Below are 11578 nucleotides of genomic sequence, written 5' to 3' on the forward strand. Positions count from 1 at the left end.
AAGCTGGTCGGACTAAACACACAAAACAAACAGGATAAATGTAATGCCCCGCATTTTTGGAGAAATGTTTAATTGGATTAGACATATTATTTTAGCCAAAGGGAGCTAAAATAAGGAAATTTTCGTAAACAAGGCGGAAAATGGCGTTTTGACAAAGGATTAATTTTAATAAAGTTGGACTATATATTAGATGAAATTAATTGGAATTAAAATTTTATCTCGTATTTGGATATCGAGATAAGCATATTGTTATTTAATGGAAAAATTGGAGAAATTCCCATTAAACAAAATAAATGATTTTTAAAGTGGATATTTAATATCCGCAAATTTTATTATTTGGATTATTATAAGAGAATCCATAAATAATTGGAATATTATTTTAAATACGGGTATAAGAACGACAAATAAATTATACGGTCAAATTATAAAATTTTAAGAAAAAAGACAATAATTAACATCTTTGGATTACTAGAGGACTCCGTATAATTTAAAGTTGTCGTTAAAGTGGATTTGAACTCGATACAAAAACGACATGGTTAATCAATGAGATTAATTATTGTTATGAATTTTAAGTAAGAATTTAATAAAAGAATGATTAATAAAAGGAGTTTTTGAATTTGGGGTGAGATTGTACTAAAATAGAATTAGCCCATTTGATTAGCAAGCCCACACTACTTTTATTTAGTCTAGACATAAAGGAACAATCCAGGGAGTTCTTCTTCTCATCCTCATCTTCTACACATCATGAATTAAAGAAGAAAGAGAGCTAGAGTGTAGAATTTTGAGTAGCAATTTCAAATAATCACTCTCAAGAAAGATCAATTCATCATTTGCCATCAATTTTGGAGCTTAAATGGAGGTAATTATCTCTTATTCATGGTTGAAACATTGAATTGATAGGTTAAGGTTTATGGCTTAAAGAGAAAAGTTTGGCTTGCATATAATTAAACTCATATCTAGATGGTTAATCTTTAAGTCTAAGGTCAATTAAGCTATGAATTGATGATGGATTTAAGGGTTTAAGTAATCAATTTTGTTAAGAAAAGTTTAAGAACAAAGCTGTAAATTTTTAAGGTTTTCAATAATTGCAAGTTGAGGTGAATAGAGGTCGGGTTTGGCGGAAGTGAACGGTGGCCGGCGAGAGACCGGTCAGGCCGTGGTGGCCTGACCCGTCTGCTCTGTTGAGCAGACCCAAGTCTGCTCAACAAGAGCAGACGTGGTCTGCTCTATAAGAGCAGACCTGTGTCTGCTCTAAAAGAGCAGACCTGGTCTGCTCAAAAGAGCAGACCGGCTGCTCTTAAGGAGCAGACCAGCTGGTCTGCTCAATGGGCAGACCAGCCGGTCGCTCCGGATCCGAGTGCCACCGAAATTGTTTTTTTTAGGGTGTTTTTATAAATTAAACCAATCAATTTAGGGTGAAATAAAGCTGAAAATGAATTTAGAAGGTTTAATAAAATGAGTTTTGAAATAGAAGTAAAAATAAGTTATGGCATAGATTAAATTTAAGTTTAAATGCTCGAATATAAAGTTTAAATTGGGTTTAAGCGGGTTTAAAATGATTTAAAAGTCGAGTAACGAGGTTAGTGTGACAACATATATTTAGGAATAAAAGTTATTACAAGTGGGACTAATAATATAAATTAGTTAAAGTGATAATTTAGAAGTTAAGTTAAGCATTTAAAATTTTGGATTATTAGCGTGAATTATTAGCTAGCAAATCAAAATGATTTTAAGAAGGCAAGAATGAACAAAAGGACTTAGCATTAATTCAAGTTCGAATACTTGAAATTTTATTCGAAAAGGAATGAGTAGGCTAGTTTTAAATAGAGTATTAATTTAGCATTTGTTCATATTATAGATTCTACACGTGGGCGGATTGGAGAATTAGAAGAATTGGAATTAATCAACGGACTATTTTATATTTTGCAATTGGAAAATTTGAATTTAAGCGATCGAGGTGAGTTCGCGATTTACTTTCGAGTATTATTATTTTTATTTATAAATAGATACATGTATTTGATTGAATGTTTTAATTTAAACCTATATATTTGTTTATAAAACTCATATTGATATTAATAGAGCTTTATTAAAATATTTTAAATAATAAATTTATGACTTTTATTAACAGTTTATTTTATGCTATAAACGAATAAAATATATTACATTTTATTAAAGGTCGCATAAATTGAGTTTGAAATATATTGAAAAATGTTTGATACTAGACTTTGATTTTTATAATGAATAATGCGATTTATAGTTGATGATGGCTAGATCGTGAGATCGCCTTTGAAATAGCATCGTTTATTTGAAAAGAGCATGTATTATTTAGTTAATGCTCTTTATTCTTTTTAGACCTTTAAGCATGTATATTAGTATAAAGAATTTGAGAATTTTATTATAATACTTGTTATTTTGATAGCTTCGCTATATGTATGTTTATTATACGAGCTTATACATTGTTTGTCCTGTGGAATTATTATTTAAACCCAATAAGTGATCCGTGGGAAACGAGCTACCTATTGGGCGTCAATAGGCTGTGTGATCACCAGTACTGATACGAGTCGAGTCTAGGCGTCTATGGTCAATGATTTGAAATGATAAATTATGATTATCGATCGATTAATGGAATAAGGAGGATAAAAAGAAATGTGATAGACACAAGGTAACTCGGTCGAACTATCTCGGGACCTGTGTCTAGTGGGTAACTCGGTCGAATTATCTCGGGACCCACAACTTGGGATTAAGTAGTGGCATGATGTAACTCGGTCGAATTATCTCGGGACTATGCCACGTGGTAGCGGGTAACTCGGTCGAATTATCTCGGGACCCGGCCACTCGGACGATATGATTCGAAAAACAATTATCGTTGATTATGTTCTATAGGTTCATAGCATTTGGGTTTAGGGTTTCGAACGGATCCGATATTGGAAACTATTAAATTATATTTTATGTTTATTTATGTTTATCAAATCGTTTACTATCGAAGTATGTTTAATTAATTGTTTATTATCGAGGTATGTTTAACTATAAACTATTTATTGATCATAAAGTAAAGTATATTTTATCGTTAATGCGACCTTATCTTTAAGTATAATACCGTTAGTAAATTGTGAACTCACTCAGCGTTGTCTGACCCCCCAACAGTGTTTTCTTTCAGGATTAATACTTGATGATGTGGTCGAGCTTCCAATCATTGTTCCGGAAGTCTCAATTATGGGGAGTCTTATTTTTCTTAGAGCTGCAGTAGTCAAGATATTAGAGTTAGCTTGTAGCAAACAATTTATGTTTATTTTATGCCATGACATAATAATGTATTTTGGGAAAATGAATTATCCAGGAATTTAATATATGGTTAATTGGTATTTTATACAGAGTAGTTTGTGTGTTTTCACAGGTGTGGTTTATTAAGTTTACAGGCGTTATATTGCCGATTTTTCGAAAATGGTTTTATTAAGTATTATAACGATTTTGATACGCGAAAATTTTTTAGGTAAATTTAGGCTTGCTACGGGTTTCGGAACCAAAATTCCCATTCCCTAGCGCCGGTCGCGGCCCTCGATTTTGGGTCATGACAAATGTGGTATCAGAGCAGTTGGTCCAGGATACCACTGCTTTGTGTGAGTCTACCTAGGAAACTACTGCAGCACATAGGATTCGAGTCATGTCTTTTGCATGTTGTCTTCTGTTTTCTATAGTTTCAACCTTCCTATTTAGGATATAAGCCGCGATTATTGTGTGATACTGCGTGCGACTTAAATAATTAGTATTTATGCGACTTGGTGACTAGGCTTAGGTAGGAAGTAATGTATAGTGTGAGGATGTTATGATAAGCATACGATATAAGCGTTTAAGGATGACTGATAGAAAGGCGTAGATTTAAAGAGGCGGAAGAACTTACCAAGTTACAGAGTTAAAGTCTGGAGAACTTACAAAGTTAAAAGTTTATGAATTAAAGTTAATTGTTTAAACGATTTTAAAAGCATAATTGTGCCTAGACCCGAGATAGAAATGCATTATTGCCACGACATGAATAGAACTGCATCACTACATACACATTAAATGGAAAGAATAATAAATGAATTCATACATTAGTAGGACATGCATCATGCTCATTTGGCCTAGACAGGAGGTAAGTTATGGCAACTCTTTGGGGATGAGAGACGTCATCACCCTAGAGCACAATTATGCTAATCTTTAAAGGATTTAAATGTGATTTTTATAAAGGGTCATTTTCTTTGAATTGTAAGATAATTGAATTATTTTTTTTAGAGATTTGTTTTAAAACGTAAGTATACCTAGACCGGAACTCTGTAACGAAGGTAAAATGCTCGAAGTTAGGTAACAAGCAACTCTAAAAGGCATGACGAACGTGTATTAGAACACAAAATAAAGAATTGTGTTTTGAATATACAACGTTGGTAGTAGTTCAACGAACTATAGTGCGAGTAGAATAGTAAGGCGTATCTGTATAGCAATATATATATGATTAAGCAATGAGTTAAAATTTTCTTATATGTAAATGAGGTGTTTAGGACATCATGCTATAAGAGAGTAGATGTATAAAAAAAAATAATAGCAGAACCTAGCAAGTAAATTGTAAGACTAAGCTAATAGAGATAAGGGACGATCCTTACTAATTACAGAAGCGAATTTTAAGTGATATTAGGGAATCGCTAAGATTAGTAAAACTAAAGTATATTAAGAGTACTACTTGGAACTCCGTATAAATACGAATATTGTGAAGTATTTGGTTAATGAGATTAAGAGACGAAACGTGTGTATTATACGGAGTAAGTTAGGAAATTAGATATGCTAATTAAGGAACTAAGAAACAAAATTGTTATGAGACTTAAATCAGAATAGCAAAGAATGAAAGTTATAGTACGATAGTTATAAAGATTGTCGGTGACTCATAAAGGAGAACATGAACGCTGCATGTGAAAGGTTAACACATGTTTCATGTTGCACATGGTCCTAAGTATATAATTTAAGGATTTGTATATTAGGACCAACGAAGAAATCAAAGTAAACTAATGTTTAAAGTATATAACGTATTAAAGACGCATGTAACTGGATAAGAACCTTGTGATAAGGATAAGAAAGGGAATAACTTAATGCAAGAAAGATAGAAAATGGTGTATAATGCATATAGAGATGTCTAGTATAGATTCAACTCTATAAGATTCGATACGAGAGGTCATGAAGTGGGTAATTGACATCAAAGAAGAAATATACCCATCTACTATAGAACATCGATAAGGATATCATGTATACACATGTACATGATTGAACGTAAAGAAGGCGGAAGACGTTAAGGAACGTGACGTCGAACTTCGATGAATTTATATGTTAAAAGATAAGTGTTGAAACAGGATATGAGAAATGACTCATGACAGAATAATACAAATTATTTATGAAAATTTTAGAAACAATGAAGGCATATGATTTGAAAGAAAAAGCTACATGAAAGACGCAAAGATATGCAAACCTAATGGAAAAGATTGAAGTAACGAAACTTCACAAGTAGTAAAGCTAATTGCAGGATAGCTAAATCATGTTTTATAATAAGTCTTATTTAATTATGTGCTCGGATCAATGAAGTAAGACGGAAATATGGTATATAAGTTGTAAAACTTTAAGGAAGGGACAAGCCATTAAAATAGATGTATAAGGTCGTAATAGAAGAAGAGGTATGGAGGAATGAGTAAGCATGTTAGCTGTTGGCGTTAAATTATTACTGAGTTTATAGTATAGGGTTCAGGCGTCCGCAGAATGGATGCAGACACTTGATAAAGGGATTTCGATGGATTATTCAAGGGCAATGGAAGGTGAAGGTGAACATAACTACGAAAATTTCATAGACTTTGGTTATATATCAAGTGGGATAATCCAAAACTTATAACTAAGCTTGGACTAGTAGTTAACTTCGGATAAATTCAAAGAATTCAACTAAAGAAACTACATGTCAAACTAAGAAAAGTTTAGATGCCCGGGGTAGGTAGTTTGGACAAACTTTCCGACCTCTAACGCTTGTCAAGGTCAATTTGAATCTAAATGGAAATTGCAGAGAGAGTTGCAGAGGGTGCATTTAAAGAAAACTATTGGACGATTTTAAGTGATTTATTTAATGGTTTAAAGTTACCATTAAATACCCCAAATTTTGGAAATGTATTGATTTTGATAAAAATCCGTAATACCAGGATTTCGATGATTAGAATATCCTGAGTTTATTTGTAGAAAGGATCGTAGCTCGTTTAAATTGGAACACAACTTTATAGTGAGAATCAATTAAAAAAAAAGAGGGAGTTATTAAATTTAAGAAAAGAAAAAGGAAAATTGAAATAAGAGACTAAAACAGCTTCTTTGGAAGCAATTTTGGGCGTGCTCGCTGAGATTTTTCGTAAAACCTATTAATGACACGCCAAGGGGGTATGTCGGAAAGGATAACGACAAACCCATATCGATTTTAGAAAACAAGACCTGCCTTAGGCAAGCAGGCAAACATATACCCTTAAGTAAGCCTATAAGTTAAAGGAAACCTAAGTTTAAAACCTACATAGGAAAGCTAATTCTGGATCAATTTCCGATCCCAAGAAGTGTTATTTTGGACCTAGGACCAAAATAAAAGTTGTAGGTAGTGTAGCATAGAATAAGTTTCAAGTGATAAATTAAAACTTGGATAAATTTTAGATGCTGGTTTTGTGGCCTGAAGCGGGCTAAAAACCTAAAGTTTACAAAATTAAGAAGAAGTGAATTTTAGTTAGTTTGGAAAACTAACTACGTAATACATGGATAACGTAATACAAAATAAGTATAAGTTAGAAAATCGTAGAATAAAATATCCTATGAGATTATCCCTTAAGGGGATGGCGGAAGTAGTGAGCACTACCAATATTAAAATAATTGGATGGTAAGCATTATAAGAAAATTCGAGGACGAATTTTTTTTAAGGGGGGAAGAATGTAATGCCCCGCATTTTTGGAGAAATGTTTAATTGGATTAGACATATTATTTTAGCCAAAGGGAGCTAAAATAAGGAAATTTTCGTAAACAAGGCGGAAAATGGCGTTTTGACAAAGGATTAATTTTAATAAAGTTGGACTATATATTAGATGAAATTAATTGGAATTAAAATTTTATCTCGTATTTGGATATCGAGATAAGCATATTGTTATTTAATGGAAAAATTGGAGAAATTCCCATTAAACAAAATAAATGATTTTTAAAGTGGATATTTAATATCCGCAAATTTTATTATTTGGATTATTATAAGAGAATCCATAAATAATTGGAATATTATTTTAAATACGGGTATAAGAACGACAAATAAATTATACGGTCAAATTATAAAATTTTAAGAAAAAAGACAATAATTAACATCTTTGGATTACTAGAGGACTCCGTATAATTTAAAGTTGTCGTTAAAGTGGATTTGAACTCGATACAAAAACGACATGGTTAATCAATGAGATTAATTATTGTTATGAATTTTAAGTAAGAATTTAATAAAAGAATGATTAATAAAAGGAGTTTTTGAATTTGGGGTGAGATTGTACTAAAATAGAATTAGCCCATTTGATTAGCAAGCCCACACTACTTTTATTTAGTCTAGACATAAAGGAACAATCCAGGGAGTTCTTCTTCTCATCCTCATCTTCTACACATCATGAATTAAAGAAGAAAGAGAGCTAGAGTGTAGAATTTTGAGTAGCAATTTCAAATAATCACTCTCAAGAAAGATCAATTCATCATTTGCCATCAATTTTGGAGCTTAAATGGAGGTAATTATCTCTTATTCATGGTTGAAACATTGAATTGATAGGTTAAGGTTTATGGCTTAAAGAGAAAAGTTTGGCTTGCATATAATTAAACTCATATCTAGATGGTTAATCTTTAAGTCTAAGGTCAATTAAGCTATGAATTGATGATGGATTTAAGGGTTTAAGTAATCAATTTTGTTAAGAAAAGTTTAAGAACAAAGCTGTAAATTTTTAAGGTTTTCAATAATTGCAAGTTGAGGTGAATAGAGGTCGGGTTTGGCGGAAGTGAACGGTGGCCGGCGAGAGACCGGTCAGGCCGTGGTGGCCTGACCCGTCTGCTCTGTTGAGCAGACCCAAGTCTGCTCAACAAGAGCAGACGTGGTCTGCTCTATAAGAGCAGACCTGTGTCTGCTCTAAAAGAGCAGACCTGGTCTGCTCAAAAGAGCAGACCGGCTGCTCTTAAGGAGCAGACCAGCTGGTCTGCTCAATGGGCAGACCAGCCGGTCGCTCCGGATCCGAGTGCCACCGAAATTGTTTTTTTTAGGGTGTTTTTATAAATTAAACCAATCAATTTAGGGTGAAATAAAGCTGAAAATGAATTTAGAAGGTTTAATAAAATGAGTTTTGAAATAGAAGTAAAAATAAGTTATGGCATAGATTAAATTTAAGTTTAAATGCTCGAATATAAAGTTTAAATTGGGTTTAAGCGGGTTTAAAATGATTTAAAAGTCGAGTAACGAGGTTAGTGTGACAACATATATTTAGGAATAAAAGTTATTACAAGTGGGACTAATAATATAAATTAGTTAAAGTGATAATTTAGAAGTTAAGTTAAGCATTTAAAATTTTGGATTATTAGCGTGAATTATTAGCTAGCAAATCAAAATGATTTTAAGAAGGCAAGAATGAACAAAAGGACTTAGCATTAATTCAAGTTCGAATACTTGAAATTTTATTCGAAAAGGAATGAGTAGGCTAGTTTTAAATAGAGTATTAATTTAGCATTTGTTCATATTATAGATTCTACACGTGGGCGGATTGGAGAATTAGAAGAATTGGAATTAATCAACGGACTATTTTATATTTTGCAATTGGAAAATTTGAATTTAAGCGATCGAGGTGAGTTCGCGATTTACTTTCGAGTATTATTATTTTTATTTATAAATAGATACATGTATTTGATTGAATGTTTTAATTTAAACCTATATATTTGTTTATAAAACTCATATTGATATTAATAGAGCTTTATTAAAATATTTTAAATAATAAGTTTATGACTTTTATTAACAGTTTATTTTATGCTATAAACGAATAAAATATATTACATTTTATTAAAGGTCGCATAAATTGAGTTTGAAATATATTGAAAAATGTTTGATACTAGACTTTGATTTTTATAATGAATAATGCGATTTATAGTTGATGATGGCTAGATCGTGAGATCGCCTTTGAAATAGCATCGTTTATTTGAAAAGAGCATGTATTATTTAGTTAATGCTCTTTATTCTTTTTAGACCTTTAAGCATGTATATTAGTATAAAGAATTTGAGAATTTTATTATAATACTTGTTATTTTGATAGCTTCGCTATATGTATGTTTATTATACGAGCTTATACATTGTTTGTCCTGTGGAATTATTATTTAAACCCAATAAGTGATCCGTGGGAAACGAGCTACCTATTGGGCGTCAATAGGCTGTGTGATCACCAGTACTGATACGAGTCGAGTCTAGGCGTCTATGGTCAATGATTTGAAATGATAAATTATGATTATCGATCGATTAATGGAATAAGGAGGATAAAAAGAAATGTGATAGACACAAGGTAACTCGGTCGAACTATCTCGGGACCTGTGTCTAGTGGGTAACTCGGTCGAATTATCTCGGGACCCACAACTTGGGATTAAGTAGTGGCATGATGTAACTCGGTCGAATTATCTCGGGACTATGCCACGTGGTAGCGGGTAACTCGGTCGAATTATCTCGGGACCCGGCCACTCGGACGATATGATTCGAAAAACAATTATCGTTGATTATGTTCTATAGGTTCATAGCATTTGGGTTTAGGGTTTCGAACGGATCCGATATTGGAAACTATTAAATTATATTTTATGTTTATTTATGTTTATCAAATCGTTTACTATCGAAGTATGTTTAATTAATTGTTTATTATCGAGGTATGTTTAACTATAAACTATTTATTGATCATAAAGTAAAGTATATTTTATCGTTAATGCGACCTTATCTTTAAGTATAATACCGTTAGTAAATTGTGAACTCACTCAGCGTTGTCTGACCCCCCAACAGTGTTTTCTTTCAGGATTAATACTTGATGATGTGGTCGAGCTTCCAATCATTGTTCCGGAAGTCTCAATTATGGGGAGTCTTATTTTTCTTAGAGCTGCAGTAGTCAAGATATTAGAGTTAGCTTGTAGCAAACAATTTATGTTTATTTTATGCCATGACATAATAATGTATTTTGGGAAAATGAATTATCCAGGAATTTAATATATGGTTAATTGGTATTTTATACAGAGTAGTTTGTGTGTTTTCACAGGTGTGGTTTATTAAGTTTACAGGCGTTATATTGCCGATTTTTCGAAAATGGTTTTATTAAGTATTATAACGATTTTGATACGCGAAATTTTTTTAGGTAAATTTAGGCTTGCTACGGGTTTCGGAACCAAAATTCCCATTCCCTAGCGCCGGTCGCGGCCCTCGATTTTGGGTCATGACAATAAACACATCAATAATCTTTCCTATAAAATTTCTAGGTCCATAAACCTAGTTCTAGGTCCATAAACCTAGTTATAGGTCAAACATATAATCATTTAAACACGTAACACTTATGATCTCTTTTCTTTTAAAACCATATTATAAATTCTCGTTTTGAGAAAACGTTCAAACTTCTCTTTAGAAGTTATTTTAGATATAGCAATACCCATTGAATACCATTTATAGTATAGAATTAATTCATATACTAGGTATTTAGCAAAACCGTTTGCTAAATCTTTAAAACCGTTTAAAAATTGACTTTAACTCTTTCAAAGTCCGTTATAGATGTTTTATTGTACTTTTAAAAACTTTATTTTTAAACATCTCACTTTGGTTTAAAAACATTTATTTAAAATGTTTTAGGTTCGGTCGAAAAATGCATCGAGTTACCAGGCGAAAACATCTCAGAATCACCTCTCGAAAGTCCGATTAAAAAGGTCCGGTAAAAGTCCGTAAAAAGTCTCGTGAAAAGTTTCTTGGGAGAGCCATTGTGCGTCTGCACAAAGCCAGCTGTGCGGGCGCACAGTTGGCTAGCTCTACGCTCGCACAGACTGCCCTGGGCGGGCGCACAGCGCTGTGCGTACACACGACACGCGCCGTCCAAGGAATTTCAATTCCCGAGCCGTTCTGACTTTCTTCTTTTGTCGAAAACGCCCCAATCTAAAGTCCTACTACACGATACACAATTCAAACATAATTCAGACGTATAAATCAATCGTTCGATACAGTAACCGTTTATAAACGAGTTTTATTTTTGAAATAAATCGAAATAAACGTTTAATACAGATATAATACCTCGATTACGTGAGTAATCGTCGAAGAAATTAGGTTAGAATCGAGAAATGGATCAAAAAGCCAAAAATCCTAGCTTCTCTGATGTTCAGAGAGAGCTACCGCTCTTTTATTCTTGGGTTAATTACATATAAAATCATGACCTTTACGCCAAGTTTCAAAAATAATATAACCTTTGAAACGTGTCAATTATAGACACCACCTTTCATTTTTTTTCAAAAATAACATCGCTGATTTTTAGTGGCATTTTTG

At 32.5% G+C, this 11578-nt stretch overlaps 2 long non-coding RNA genes across 2 annotated transcripts; both read left to right on the top strand.

The window, feature by feature from the left end:
• Positions 1 to 700: 700 nt before the first annotated feature.
• Positions 701 to 3387, top strand: LOC126655178 (uncharacterized). Its single transcript, XR_007632966.2, has 3 exons — positions 701 to 859; positions 1859 to 1957; positions 3145 to 3387. It is a non-coding gene; the product is annotated as an uncharacterized LOC126655178 (long non-coding RNA).
• Positions 3388 to 7622: 4235 nt separating this feature from the next.
• LOC130014605 (uncharacterized) lies at positions 7623 to 10298 on the top strand. The gene is made up of 3 exons (XR_007632965.2): positions 7623 to 7781; positions 8781 to 8879; positions 10067 to 10298. It is a non-coding gene; the product is annotated as an uncharacterized LOC130014605 (long non-coding RNA).
• The last annotated feature ends 1280 nt before the right edge of the window (positions 10299 to 11578 follow it).

The sequence above is a fragment of the Mercurialis annua genome, linkage group LG7, assembly GCF_937616625.2.
Source record: "Mercurialis annua linkage group LG7, ddMerAnnu1.2, whole genome shotgun sequence".
NCBI classification, from domain to species: Eukaryota; Viridiplantae; Streptophyta; class Magnoliopsida; order Malpighiales; family Euphorbiaceae; genus Mercurialis; species Mercurialis annua.